Source organism: Delphinus delphis, chromosome 5 (assembly GCF_949987515.2).
Source record: "Delphinus delphis chromosome 5, mDelDel1.2, whole genome shotgun sequence".
Taxonomy (NCBI): domain Eukaryota; kingdom Metazoa; phylum Chordata; class Mammalia; order Artiodactyla; family Delphinidae; genus Delphinus; species Delphinus delphis.
The window spans coordinates 111,884,869-111,901,014 of record NC_082687.1 but is presented as its reverse complement, the minus strand read 5'-3'; the positions used below and the strand labels follow the sequence as shown (position 1 = coordinate 111,901,014).

Here is a 16,146-nt window from a genome sequence, read left to right as displayed (position 1 = left end):
TTCAGTCCCTGGTCGGATCTGCAAGCCGCGTGGCCCAGCCAAAAAATAAAAAGTTTATTTTAAAAATCTCACAATGTGAATTACTCACTGAAAATCGCTGAACCTTATGGTGAGGACTTCATCTTCTTGGGGAAAGAAAAGGAGGAGGGGATGGGAGGGACAGGTGTCTTATATTATCAGTGAAGCTTATTTTACAAAAAAGGATTAAGGTATGGCATTCACAATACTCGCAGACACACAAATACACTACCATCATTACTTCTCATCTCTCCCAAAGTATAGAATAATGGGGAAATTTTGCTTTTCCTTTAAAGGTGGAGAGCCTAGAGGTAGAGTGCAGTCATCCAGAAGAACCCCTACTGGTAACAGAGTTAGAAAGTGAGGACAGGCATGGAGGGTGAGAGGCGTTCTGTATGGGGCTGGGACGAGACACCTGCACCTGACAAATCATTCCCATTTATTCAGAAAGATGAAACACAATCACTGAGGGCACTAGAAGACTGGGAGGAGGGCTGGAGAAAGCAAAGAATGAGGAGGGTAACAGAGGGATCGCTGCACCCATTGTTATTCACCATTTGCTGTTTCCTTGAAGAGATGGGTAACTTGGTGGTCAAGCTCAGGGACTCTGAGTCTGAACCCTGGCTCTGTCACTCTCCAGGTGTGAGGTGTCGGATAAGTCACTTAACCTTCCTGTGCCTCTAGTTTTCTTGCATATAATCATACTTACCTCATAGGGTCGTTGTGAAGTTAGTATGTGTAATTCGATTATGGCAATGCCTGGCACACAGTAAGTACTAGAGACATATTAGCTATAATCGTTACAGGTATTTCTGCTATAGCTTGATGTATACATCCTGAAAAAAAATTCTATATTCTACAAAACTGTGCTCTAAAAACACAGTCTATGGAGGGCAAAAGAGGAATAGAGGTACTTCTTAAAACCTATGCAACCTGTCATCAGGGCACTACCAAAAACTATAACTGGTATTGCTTGGACTTCCTGGCCAGGCAACTTAGCTGAAAGTTGCCTCAGCAGGTGTTCAAAATGCACAAAGACAATCGAGTAGAAATGTGGACAATACTTCAGTCTGAGCAGGCTGGTAGGTACCAAGAGAATGCAGATGGACACAGGACTCTGGGCCAGAGGGGCTGGCACCGAGGAGATCCCAGGAGGGCAATGCAACCCACCAGGAGTCGTAAGAGGCGTGCAGCCAGGGGTGTGTCCATCTGGGAAGGTAGCCCTTGGTCCAGACACTCGTTTTTAATTTTCACAAAATCCAGCAGAAAGTATCCCTGGTAACAGTGCAATTTATCTATTCCAGGGTCTCCACTGAGAGAAAGAGACAATTAGGAAGCTCACTGTTCCCACACATCTAAGCCACATCCTTTCACCCAGCTTTTTCAGTACTACAGTTAGTTGTTTGCTGTCTGTTTGCCTGAATCCTTTGTCATTCTCAGTTAATTTTCAAGTCATGGAGAAAAGAGGAGTAATTATATATTAGCCCCCTGCTTAATACATTTTCCCATTTTAAGATGAGGAAACTGAGGAAAAAAATCATTAACTTGCCCAACGTCAGGCAGCCGTGCAGAGAGCAAGTTCACGGGCTATGCCCAGAGCGTGGGTAGCCTGTCTTATTCAATGTATTTGTGGGATTAAGAAACTGAACTGCAAAAACAACACTTGTGTCATTCGGAGCTTAATGTTTAGAAACAAACTAAAATCTTTTTTGAGGTTTGTCTATATACCTTCAACCTAACTCTTCAACACCCAATCAGAAACACAAGTAATATTATACAAAGACGCAAATAATCAAAATCAAGCCAGAGCACCTCACCCCCCATGCTACCCCATTCCTCCCACACCGAGCCCCTTCTCAGCACCCGGGCCTCCCATTCTTTTTCCTCACCCGAGCCCCCACCTCTGCACAATTGGTCCTAAACTGAATCCTCCATCACAAGCTCATTATGAACCCATTATCCATCTCTATCAGGTGTTGCTCCTGAATCCACTCTTCCACCTGTAACTCCAATCTTGGTCAATCATTTCTCACTCTCTCTTAGGCTAGAACTCTTCAGCACCTTCTTGAAATACTACTTCCAGACAGCTGAACTGCTGAATCATGTGGATCTAACCTCTCATTCCTACAGTACTGGCCCTTATCGTCTGTCCCCTGGAGTCTACAACACGCTCCCAACTATCTCCTGCCTCCCTGCCACCACTTATGGGGTCTTCTACCAATGTGACCGTGCGGGAGCACAACGCTACCCCGCCACCACAGCACGGCAGGCCATACATCATCTGGACAGCCAGTGGACAGGCCGTCCACTGTCTACGGGTTCCTCTCCTACCGCGTGCCTTAAAATTCCTTAAACATGCCAGATTGGCTCTTAAATTTTTGGTCCTTCAATCATGTGTTTCTGCCTGAAAGACCCCTCCTCGACTCCCAGGCCCCACCTCCTCCAGTTCTACAATCTATATAACCTACTTCCTACTAAACGCCCCCCCACCCCAAGTTTATAAGACTCCATTTAAGAATCATTTCCAGAGGAGTTTCAAGATGGCGGAAGGGTAAGACGCGGAGATCACCTTCCTCCCCACAAATACATCAGAAATACAGCTACATGTGGAACAACTCCTACAGAACACCTACTGAACACTGGCAGAAAACCTCAGACCTCCCAAAAGGCAAGAAACTCCCCACGTACCTGGAGACAAAAGAATAGGGACGGGACCTGCACCAGTGGGAGGGAGCCGTGAAGGAGGAAACGTTTCCACACACTAGGAAGCCCCTTCGCTGCGGAGACTGCGGGTGGCGGAGGGGGGAAGCTTCGGAGCCGCGGAGGAGAGCGCAGCCACAGGGGTGCGGAGGGCAAAGCAGAGAGATTCCCGCACAGAGGACCGGTTCCGACCAGCACTCACCAGCCCGAGGGGCTTGTCTGCTCACCGCCGGGGTGGGCGGGGCTGGGAGCAGGCTCGGGCTTCCGGTGGAGCGCGGGGAGAGGACTGGCAGCGTGAACATAGCCTGAAGGGGTTAGTGCGCCACGGCTGGCCGGGAGGGATTCGGGGGGAAAAGCCTGAACCTGCCGAAGAGGCAAGAGACGTTTTCTTCCCTCTTTGTTTCTTGGTGCGCGAGGAGACGGGATTAAGAGCGCTGCTTAAAGGAGCTCCAGAGACGGTCGCGAGACGCGGCTAATAGGGCGGACCCCAGAGACGGGAATGAGACGCTAAGGCCGCTGCTGCCGCCACCAACAAGCCTGTGTGCGAGCACAGGTCACTATCCACAACCCCCTTACAGGGACCCTGTGCAGCCCGCCGCTGCCAGGGTCCCGGGATCCAGGGACAACTTCCCCGGGAGAACGCACGGCGCGCCTCAGGCTGGTGCAACGTCACGCCGGCCTCTGCCACCGCAGGCTTGCCCCGCATCCGTGCCCCTCCCTCCCCGCAGCCTGAGTGAGCCAGAGCCCCCGGATCAGCTGCTCCTTTAGCCCTGTCCAGTCTGGGCGGGAACAGACACCGTCAGGCGACCTACATGCAAAGACAGGTCCAAATCCAAATCTGAACCCGAGGAGCTGTGAGAACAAAGAAAAGAAAGGGAAATCTCTCCCAGCAGCCTCAGGAGCAGTGGATTAAAGCTCCACAATCAACTTGATGGACCCTGCATCTGTGGAATACTTGAATAGACAACGAAATCATCCCAAATTGAGGAGATGTACTTTGGGAGCAAAGATACATTTTTTTCCCTTTTTCTCTTTTTGTGAGTGTGTATGTGTATGCTTCTGTGTGTGATTTCGTCTGTATAGCTTTGCTTTGACCGTTTGTCCTAGGGTTCTGCCTGTCCATATATATATATATATATATATATATATATATATATATATATATTTTAGTATAGTTTTTAGCACTTGTTATCATTGGTGGATTTGTTTTTTGGTTTGGTTGCTCTTTTCTTTCTTTCTTTCTTTTTTTCTCCCTTTTATTCGGAACCATGTGGATGACAGGGTCTTGGTGCTCTGGATGGGTGTCAGGGCTGTGACTCTGAGGTGGGAGAGCCAACTTCAGGACACTGGTCCACCAAAGACTTCCCAGCTCCATGTAATATCAAACAGCGAAAATCTCCCAGAGATCTCCATCTCAAAACGAAGACCCAGCTCCACTCCATGACCAGCAAGCTACAGTGCTGGACACCCTATGCCAAACAACTAGCAAGACAGTAACACAACACCACCCATTACCAGAGAGGCTGCCTAAAATCATAATAAGGTCACAGACACCCCAAAACACAACACCACACGCGGTCCTGCCCACCAGAAAGACAAGATCCAGCCTCATCCACCAGAACACAGGCACCAGTCCCCTCCACCAGGAAGCCTACACAACCCACTGAACCAATATTAGCCACTGGGGAAAGACACCAAAAACAACAGGAACTACAAACCAGCAGCCTGCGAAAAGGAGACCCCAAACACAGTAAGTTAAGCAAAATGAGAAGACAGAGAAACACACAGCAGATGAAGGAGCAAGGTAAAAACCCACCAGAACTAACAAACAAAGAGGAAATAGGCAGTCTACCTGAAAAAGAATTCAGAATAATGATAGTAAAGATGATACAAAATCTTGAAAATAGAATGGAGAAAATACAAGAAATGTTTAACAAGAACTAAAGAGCAAACAAACAACAATGAACAACACAATAAATGAAATTTAAAATTCTCTAGAAGGAATCAATAGCAGAATAACTGAGGCAGAAGAACGGATAAGTGACCTGGAAGATAAAATAGTGGATATAACTACTGCAGAGCAGAATAAAGAAAAAACTGAAAAGAGTTGAGGACAGTCTCAGAGACCTCTGGGACAACATTAAATGCACCAACATTCGAGTCATAGGGGTCCAGAAGAAGAAGAGAAAAACAAAGGGACTGAGAAAATATTTGAAGACATTATAGTTGAAAACTTCCCTAATATGGGAAAGGAAATAGTTAATCAAGTGCAGGAAGGGCAGAGAGTTCCATACAGGATAAATCAAAGGAGAAACATGCCAAGACACATATTAATCAAACCATCAAAAATTAGATACAAAAAAAAATATTAAAAGCAGCAAGGGAAAAACAATAAAAAACATACAAGGGAATCCCCATAAGGTTAACAGCTGATCTTTCAGCAGAAACTCTGCAAGCCAGAAGGGAGTGGCAGGACACATTTAAAGTGATGTAAGGAAAAAACCTACAACCAAGATTACTCTATCCAGCAAGGATCTCATTCAGATTTGACAGAGAAATTAAAATTTTTCCAGACAAGCAAAAGCTAAGAGAATTCAGCAACACCAAACCAGCTTTACAACAAATGCTAAAGAAACTCCTCTAGGCAAGAAACACAAGAGAAGGAAAAGCCCTACAAAAACAAACCCAAAACAATTAACAAAATGGTGATAGGAAAATACATATCGATAATTACCTTAAATATAAATGGATTAAATGCTCCAACCAAAAGACACAGACTGGCTGAATGCATACAAAAACAAGACCCGTGCATAGGCTGTCTAAAAGAAACCCACTTCAGAGCTAGGAACACATAAGACTGAAAGTGAGGGGATGGAAAAAGATATTCCATGTAAAAGGAAATCAAAAGAAGGCTGGAGTAGCAATTCTCATATCAGACAAAATAGAATTTAAAATAAAGACTATTACACAAAGAAGGACACTACATAATGATCAAGGGATCAATCCAAGAAGAAGATATAACAATTGTAAATATTTATGAGCCAAAAACAGGAGCACCTCAATACGTAAAGCAAATGCTAACAGCCATAAAAGGGGAAATCAACAGTAACATAATCATAGTAGGGGACTTTAACACCCCATTTCACCAATGGACAGATCATCCAACATGAAAATAAATAAGGAAACACAAGCTTTAAATGATACATTAAACAAGATGGACTTAACTGATATTTATAGGACATTCCATCCAAAAACAACAGAATACACTTTCTTCTCAAGTGCTCATGGAATATTCTGCAGGATAGATCATATATTGGGTCACATATAAAGCTTTGGTAAATTTAAGAAAATTGAAATCGTATCAAGTATCTTTTTCGACCGCAACGCTATGAGACTAGGCATCAATTATAGGAAAAAAAATCTGTAAAAAATACAAATACATGGAGGCTAAACAATACACTACTTAATAACCAGGAGATCACTGAGGAAATCAAAAAATACCTAGAAACAAATGACAATGAAAACACAATGACCCAAAACCTACAGGATGCAGCAAAAGCAGTTCTAAGAGGGAAGTTTATAGCAATACAAAAAAATCCTACCTTAAGAAACAAGAAACATCTCAAATAAACAACCTAACCTTACACCTAAAGCAATTAGAGAAAGAAGAACCTTACACCTAAAGCAATTAGAGAAAGAAGAACACAAAATTAGCAGAAGGAAAGAAATCATAAAGATCAGATCAGAAATAAATGAAGAAAAATGAAGGAAACAATAGCAAAGAAAAATAAAACTAAAAGCTGGTTCTTTGAGATGACAAACAAAATTGATAAACCACTAGCCAGACTCATCCAGAAAAAAAGGGAGAAGACTCAAATCAATAGAATTAGAAATGAAAAAGGAGAAGTAACAACTGACACTGTAGAAATACAAAGAATCATGAGACATTACTACAAGCAACTATATGCCAATAAAATGCACAGCCTGGAAAAAATGGACAATTCTAAGAAAAGCACAAGCTTCCGAGACTGAACCGGGAAGAAACAGAAAATATAAACAGACCAATCACAAGCACTGAAATTGAAACTGTGATTAAAAATCTTCCAACAAACAAAAGCCCAGGACCAGATGGCTTCACAGGTGAATTCTATCAAACATTTAGAGACGAGCTAACACCTATCCTTCTCAAACTCTTCCAAAATATAGGGGAGGGAGGAATACTCTCAAACTCATTCTATGAGGCCACCATCACCCTGATACCAAAACCAGACAAAGATGTCACAAAGAAAGAAAACTACAGACCAATACCACTGATGAACACAGATGCAAAAATCCTCAACAAAATACTAGCAAACAGAATCCAACAGCACATTAAAAGGATCATAACACCACGATCAAGTGGGGTTTATCCCAGGAATACTATGATTCTTTAATATAGGCAAATCAATCAATGTGATACACCATATTAACAAACTGAAGAATAAAAACCATATGATCATCTCAATAGATGCAGAAAAAGCTTTTGATCATCTCAATAGATGCAGAAAAAGCTTTTGACAAAATTCAACACCAATTTATGGTAAAAACCCTCCAGAAAGTAGACAGAGAGGGAACTTACCTCAACATAATAAATGCCATATATGACAAACCCACAGCCAACATCGTTCTTAATGGTGAAATACTGAAAGCATTTCCACTAAGATCAGGCACAAGACAAGGTTGCCCACTCTCACCACTGTTACTCAACATTGTTTTGGAAGTTTTAGCCACAACAATCAGAGAAGAAAAAGAAATAAAGGAATCCAAACCAGAAAAGAAGTAAACCTGTCACTGTTTGCAGATGACATGATACAATACATAGAGAATCCTAAAGATGCTACCAGAAAACTACTAGAGCTAATCAATGAATTTGGTAAAGTAGCAGGATACAAAATCAATGCACAGAAATCTCTTGCATTCCTATACACTAATGATGAAAAATCTGAAATTGAAATTAAGGAAACACTCCCATTTACCATTGCAACAAAAAGAATAAAATGCCTAGGAATAAACCTACCTAAGGAGACAAAAGACCTGTATGCAGGAAACTGTAAGACACTGATGAAAGAAATTAAAGATGATACAAACAGATGGAGAGATATACCATGTTCTTGGATTGGAAGAATCAACATTGTGAAAACGACTCTACTACCCAAAGCAATCTACAGATTCAATGCAATCCCTATCAAACTAACACTGGCATTTTTCACAGAACTAGAACAAAAAATTTCACAATTTGTATGGAAACACAAAAGACCCCAAATAGCCAAAGCAATCTTGAGGAAGAAAAACGGAGCTGGAGGAATCAGGCTCCCTGACTTCAGACTATACTACAAAGCTACAGTAATCAAGACAGCATGGTACTAGCACAAAAACAGAAATATAGATCAATGGAACCGGATAGAAAGCCCAGAGATAAACCCACCCAATTATGGTCATCTTATCTTTGATAAAGGAGGCAAGAATATACAGTGGAGAAAAGACAGCCTCTTCAATAAGTGGTGCTGGGAAAACTGAACAGCTACATGTAAAAGAATGAAATTAGAACACTCCCTAACACTATACACAAAAATAAACTCAAAATGGATTAAAGACCTAAATGTAAGGCCAGACACTATCACATTCTTAGAGGAAAACACAGGCAGAACACTCTATGACATAAATCACAGCAAGATCCTTTTTGACCCACCTCCTAGAGAAATGGAAATAAAAATAAACAAATGAGACCTAATGAAACTCAAAAGCAAAGGAAACCATAAAGAAGATGAAAAGACAACCCTCAGAATGGGAGAAAACATTTGCAAATGAAGCAACTGACAAAGGATTAAATGCCAAAATTTACAAGTAGCTCATGCAGCTCAATATCAATAAAACAAACAACCCAATCCAAAAATGGGCAGAAGACCTAAACAGACATTTCTCCAAAGAAGATATACAGATTGCCAACAAACACATGAAAGAATGCTCAACATCATTAATCATTAGAGAACTGCATATCAAAACTACAATGAGATATCATCTCACACTGGTCAGAATGGCCATCATCAAAAAATCTACAAACAATAAATGCTGGAGAGGGTGTGGAGAAAAGGGAACCCTCTTGCACTGTTGGTGGGAATGTAAATTGATACAGCCACTATGGAGAACAGTATGGAGGTTCCTTAAAAAACTAAAAATAGATCTACCATACAACCCAGCAATCCCATTTCTGGGCATACACCCTGAGAAAACCATAATTCTAAAAGAGTCATGCATGTATACACTACCAAACGTAAAACAGATAGCTAGTGGAAAGCAGCCACGTAGCACAGGGAGATCAGCTCGGTGCTTTGTGACCACCTAGAGGGATGAGATAGGGAGGGTGGGAGGGAGGGAGATGCAAGAGGGAGGGGTTATGGGGACATATGTGTATGTATAACTGATTCACTTGTTATAAAGCAGAAACTAACACACCATTGTAAAACAATTATACTCCAATAACGATGTTTAAAAAACAACAACAGGGCTTTCCTGGTGGCGCAGTGGTTGAGAGTCCGCCTGCCGATGCAGGGGACACAGGTTCGTGCTCCGCTCCAGGAGGATCCCACGTGCCGCGGAGCGGCTGGGCCTGTGAGCCATGGCCACTGAGCCTGCGCGTCCAGAGCCCGTGCTCCGCAATGGGAGAGGCCACAACAGTGAGAGGCCCGCGTACCGCAAAAAATAAAAAAAAAAAAAGAGTCATGTACCACAATGTTCACTGCAGCTCTATTTACAAGAGCCAGGACATGGAAGCAACCTAAGTGTCCATTAAGAGCTGAATGAATAAAGAAGATGTGGCACATACATACAATGGAATATTACTCAGCCATAAATAGAAACGAAACTGAGTTATTTGGAGTGAGGTGGATGGACCTAGACTCTATCATACAGAGTGAAGTAAGTCAGAAAGAGAAAAACAAATACTGTATGCTAACACATGTATATAGAATCTTAAAAAAAAAAAAAAGTCATGAAGAATGTAGAGGCAGGACGGGAATAAGGACGCAGACCTATTAGAGAATGGACTTGGGGACATGGGGAGGGGGAAGGGTAAGCTGGGACAAAGTGAGAGAGCGGCATGGACATATATACACTACCAAATGTAAAATAGCTAGCTAGTGGGAAGCAGCCGCATAGCACAGGGAGATCAGCTTGGTGCTTTGTGACCACCTAGAAGGGTGGGATAGGGTGGGAGGGAGGGAGACGCAAGAGGGAAGAGATATGGGAACATATGTATAACTGATTCACTTTGTTATAAAGCAGAAACTAACACACCATTGTAAAGCAATTATACTCCAATAAAGATGTTTAAAAAAAAATCATTTCCATTGTTGTGCCTTTACAAACCCACATTCCCTCCTCCATCCCCGAACTTCTGTAAAAGTGTCCATCCCTTCTTTTTGGTCCCCATTTTTTGTCATATAAAGTTCCACCTTAGTCCTTATAACACTCTTATTGCCCTTATTTCCTTACAGGTACATCTTGGTCTGCTACACTCTAGGCTCCTTGAGGACACGTACTGTATCTAAATTGTTTCAGTTTCTCTGGTGCCTAACATTATTCCTGGCATGTAGCTGTGGACTATTAAATGCTTGTTTACTGAATGAATGAATGACACGTATGTTTAAGGTATTTATTTCTACACCACTTTGTGGACATTCCTAGACATGGCACCTTCTCCAGGATCCTGAAATCCTGTGAATTAAGAAACATTCCCAATTTCTCCAAGATTTCCTCCTATTCTTAACAGTTCAAAATATTCATAAAAGATGGAAGACTCAATTGATTAGCTAACTTGTAATAGTTGTTCTACTGTTAAAAGGAAGACTTTTTTAACAAATGAAAGTCAAGAACAATAAAAGCTCAAAGAGTCAACCTCTCAAATTGTTCTGTATTTATTAGAAAAAACAACTATGTGGATGTAAGTAAGACAAAACTTCTGCTTTTAATATTTTCCTTTAGTAAATTAAGTTCCAGTAGATACTTCTAGAGCATCCTTTGGCCTTTCCATCACATATTTTATGCTGTTGTACAAAGTCAATTCAAATTTACCACTATACATCAGAGAGAAACCAGAGTCATTATAAATAAATAACTTATTTTCTAAGATGAAGGGTCCAGAAAGTGGCTTTAAATATTAAATGTACCCAAATGTTTTCTTTTAAAATCAATAAGCCCAGATGACAACATGTCTTTTCTCCAAATTCCTGCTTAATTCCTTCTGATGCTTTCTTGATTGAGGCCATGTGTTATCTTGAGAGCTTTTTTTTTTCCTGTCAGTATTCCATTCCAATACTCTCACTTAGGATTCAGCAAAGAAAAGGGTCTTATATTCCAACAAGGAATGCATCAGAAGAACTCTAAATTGGATACTTATAAATGCCATGTCATTTACAGAAGTTCTTAACTAGGAAATGGAGAAATTTTTTGTTGTTTAATATGTAAAGACTCACATCTTAGCCTGGAAATTTAACCTCAAACATATTAAATAACTCATGTTATTCTAACTTTCTTGACTAATCAGTTCCACTGATTTTTATGTTGTGTTTATCCCATACTAGACATGTAGGGAAAGGGAGGGCAGACATAAGAAGTAAAGGAAATCTTCTTGACCTCAATAAAATTAGTTGAAAAAATAAAACAAAAAATAAATAAGTTGAGAATTATAAAATAATAATTTTTAAGTACAATAGCAGAGATGCCAACTAGAGGTACACAAAAAGCCATCTAGGAGAGGTGGACAGTGAATTGGAAATTTAAGAATATAAAGGGTTAAGGGGCTGTCCTTCAAGCAGAAATGTCCACTTGGGCAAAGATGCAATAGGAATGAGCATGGAATGTTCCGAGAACATTATCTTTCTAAAGTGCTGTTTGTAAGCTGGAGTATGTTGTAAAAGAATGTCATGCATTAGGGCAATGAAGAGACACTCGAATGCCAATGTGCATCTAATCCAAAATACCTTGGATTTATAAACATTCTTCTTTAGGAAGCAAACCAGAAGTGAAGGAGAACACTTACAGATTGGACAAATCCATTCGAGGGTGCTAAGGGTCCGTCCTAAGTTAATGGTAGCGATACTGGAGAATGATCAAATTACCGAAGCATTTTAAAGAAAAGGAATGTTACTAAAATACTCAACTTTGTGGCATATGAGAGAAGTCAAGTTAAAGGTGGTGAAAAGTTCTAGTGTAACAAGAGCAGTCGGGGAGGAGAGCTGTCTTTGAGGGGAATATGATGAACATGGATGCAGGATGAGAGTGGGAGAGCAGGAAGGAGACTTGTGTGTCAGGGGAGGAGGAGAAATGTTCCTCCCACTCCCAATGTTTCCTCCATGTGGACAGATGTCCAGTAGTGCAACCCCCTCGGCCTTGCTCCATCTCCTCACTCACTTCTCCCCACAGGAGGCTGACTGAGGACCTTGAGAGCAAAAGCTGGACATGTACAGCATCTCTCCTTTTTCTCTTTATCTTTGGGCAGCAATCGCCAGTAGGAAGTGCATCCTGCTGTACACTACCTGTTTAAGTTTTAAAGTGGACTAATTTTAGGTCCAGCATTAGGAACTCTATTTCTCCCAAGTATAAGCCACCTTCTCCAGTTGCAACTTTGTTAATAATAAAGATGGTATTTTGGTTTCATTTGTCTTACTCCTAGTCTATCCCTTAACTGGCTCATATCTTGGGTGTGGAGGATGAGTGCTAGTCATTGGTCCCCTAAAACCTCAGTAACATCCTTGAGGCAATGAGATCATACACAGCGATGCTAACTTAAGAAATATCAACCTATAGGTCAAGGTTAAAGATGAATTCCCTAGGAGCAAGTATAGAGAAATAAGAGCGGAAGATGGCAGACAGAGAGATGAATGACCAAACGAGGGTCACCAGCACATGCTAATGCATTCCAAGTTAAAAGACCAGCACGGGCAAAGTCAGGAAACTATGGGGCAACACAAGGAAAAGGCGATTCACCTTGTTTAACTAAACTATAAAGTCTGTGTAGGGAATGGGAGAAAGGAACAAAGGATAGGCTGTAAAGGTAAGTCAGAGCCAGATTTTAGAAAAATTTAGACACTTCTGCACAGCAATGGGGAAACTTTAAGTATTCTAAACAGATCTATAACTAGACATATGCTTCTTTAAGAAGCATAAACTGGAGGCAGTATATTGACAAGCCTGGAAAGGGGAGAGATGTCATATAAAGAGGAGAGAGAAATCCATACAGGAGTGATAAACCATGTGTGCAGTGGAATGGAGACAGAGAGAGAGAATGGATATAAGAACTATTACCGAATTGAGTGGTCTTAGGCAACTCTTCATTATAGGGGACTAGAAAGAGATATTTCAAGACTTCAGAGCTGTATAACACAAAGACCGGTAATGTCATTGAAAGAAATAAAAAAGTTGGGTAGGACACCAAAACTACAGGCAACAAAAGCAAAAATAAGTGGGACTACATCACACTTAAAATCTTCTGCACATCAAAGGAAACAATCAATAGTGTGAAAAAGCAATCTACATAACGGAAGAAAAAAATTGCAAAGCATATATCTGATAAGGGGTTAATATCCAAAATACATAAGGAAATTTCACAACTCAGCAACAACAAGGACAAGAGCAACATCCAATATTTTAAAAATGGGCAAAGGACTTGAACAGACATTTCTCCAAAGAAGATATTCAACATCACTAATCATTAGGGAAATGCAAATCAAAATCATATGAGATGGGCTTCCCTGGTGGCGCAGTGGTTGAGAGTCCGCCTGGCGATGCAGGAGACACGGGTTCGTGCCCCAGTCCGGGAAGATCCCACATGCCGCGGAGCGGCTGGGCCCGTGAGCCATGGCCGCTGAGCCTGCGCATCCGGAGCCTGTGCTCCGCAACGGGAGAGGCCACAACAGTGAGAGGCCCGCGTACCGCAAAAACAAAAAACAAAAAACCATATGAGATAGCACCTCACTCTAATCAGGATGGCCACTATCAAAAAAATGGAAAATAACAGGGATGGTGAGAATGGAGAGAAATTGAAATGCTTGTGCACTGCTGGTGGGAGTGTAAAATGGTACAGCCATTACGGAAAAGAACATGGAGATTCCTTAAAAGATGAAAAATAGAATTACCATATTATCCACCCATCCTACTTCTGGGTATTTATCCAAAAGATTTCAAAAGAGAATCTCAAAGATATCTGCACACCCATGTTCATCACAGCATTAACACAATAGCCAAAAGATGGAAATAATCCAAATGTCCACTGACAGATGAATGGATAAAGAAAATGTGGAATATAAAAATAACAGAATGTTATGAAGCCTTAAAAAGAAGGAAATCTTGTCATGTGCTACCACATGGATGAACCTGAAGAACATTATAAGTGAAATAAGCCAGTGACGAAAGGACAAATGCTCTATGATTCCACTCATGTTAAGTATTTCAAGTACTCAAAATCAGAAATAGAAAGTAAAAGGGTGGTGCCCAGGGCAGGGAGAAGGCAAGAGGAAGAATTAGTGTTCAGTGGGTGCAGAATTTCACTGTAACAAGATGAAAAAGTCCTAGAGATCTGTTGCACAATAATGTTAATATACACTACTAAATTATACACTTAAGAATGGTTATTATGGTAAATTTTATTATGTTTTTTACCACATTAAAATAAAAAGAAATAGAGAAGTAAAGAAGAGGAACTTGTTTATTTGTTTGGTAGGGGGGAGTTGATATTAAGCCTGATTTTGTCACATATATATACACCCTGCACCTAGTGCCAAAATTTCCTCTATAAAAATAGCAGATTATGTTGTCAACTCTGCATGCTTGAACACATCAATTTGTTTTACATGTCACTTTTTTGGGACTGTGCCCCACTTCAACTTTGGCCTCCATACAGATGCTCCTGTAAATCCCTTACATGGTTCAATAAACATGGACTATGAAACAACATTCTACCCTACTGATGCCAAAACAAAACACTCCAGGATAAATGCAATTTTGCAAATTGTTTCACAGTCCAGCAGTTGCTATTTCATGTTCAGAATCAGAAGTCTGCTCCTTTTTATTGCAAAACAGCATATGCACATCCGTCAAACTCTTGTTCCATTCCTTATGAGAAGGGTAAGTCAGAGCCAGAAAAACTGATTGACCTTTTTTTTTTTCTACTACAACTCCATTTCAATACAGTTCAATGCACTTCAGTTTAAAAGACATTTATTTTATGTCTATTTTTGCCTGGCACCAAAGATCAAAGGTGAGTCAGTCAAGACTCCTATCTTCAAAGAGCTCAAAATCCAACAGGTGAGACAACTACATACATAAATAAATATAATAATAAAAGTTCTCTTACAGAAGCATTATCAAATGCTATAAAAACAGATTGGGGAAACCAACTTCTTCCTGCAGTATTCACACACACACACACACACACACACACACACACACACACAAAATACGGAAGTGACATTTAAGAAGGAGAGAGAAGGAAAGGAAGTGGCATTTTGAGGTTCTCCTATGGACTGGGTACTTTACATACATTCTCTTATTAAACCCATGCAATGAGGAAACCAAGGCTCAGATGAGGCTCTTCAGAGGCTCTCCAAGTCTGCCTAGCTCCAAAGCTCATGCCCTTTCAGGTGAGTAACGGTGTGGCCAGCGTACAACAAGGAGGCACCGCTCAGGACTGAAGGAACGGGAGCAAACACAGACCCACAAGGGCCTGAAGTGTGTGAGAGGGGTGATGAATGCCATGCGACTAGAGCAGAGAAGATGATGGAAATACTGGCTAGAGGTAAGTTTGGGAAGGTCAGCTGGGCCTCAATTGTGAGGGTCTTCTATTTACCAGCAAGTAATCTGAATTAAAATCCTAAGGCCAGTAATTTTCAAATGACACTCTAAGGACAATGCCCATATAAGAAGTTCTGAATATTTTTTTATATGGGGAATTTGGGGTAGGATTTATTTTAAGAAAAAAAAAAGTGTTCTATTTCTAAAAATCATATTTAAAGAAAACCCACAGGAGCAAATGGAGGGTCACTACAGACTTTTAATCATCCATATGTACTTTAGAAAGATAAATATGGTGGCTGTGTGGGGAGGACAGTCATCTAAGGAAACAACTTTTGGACTGGAGACCAGTCAGGGGGCTTCAGAAATAATATAAGATAAAGCTTTTTAGGGCCTGGATAGACACAGACAGTGGTAGAAGGATGGATTCAATAATTAAAATATATAGAACTTGGTGGCAAATTTGCTGTGGGGAATAAAAAAATCAAGAATGACTAAGTTTTCTAGTTCAAACAACATAGTAATAACCACTAACTAAGACTGAGAAAGTTTGGTAAGAGGAGTCAACTTGGAGAAAACAATTAGTTCACGCTTGTTTCGTTT

At 40.9% G+C, this 16,146-nt stretch overlaps 1 pseudogene; it reads left to right on the top strand.

The window, feature by feature from the left end:
- Positions 1-2,558: 2,558 nt before the first annotated feature.
- The window catches only part of LOC132426318 (ATP synthase F(0) complex subunit C1, mitochondrial pseudogene), a 64,915-nt pseudogene continuing 51,327 nt past the window's right edge, over positions 2,559-16,146 (top strand).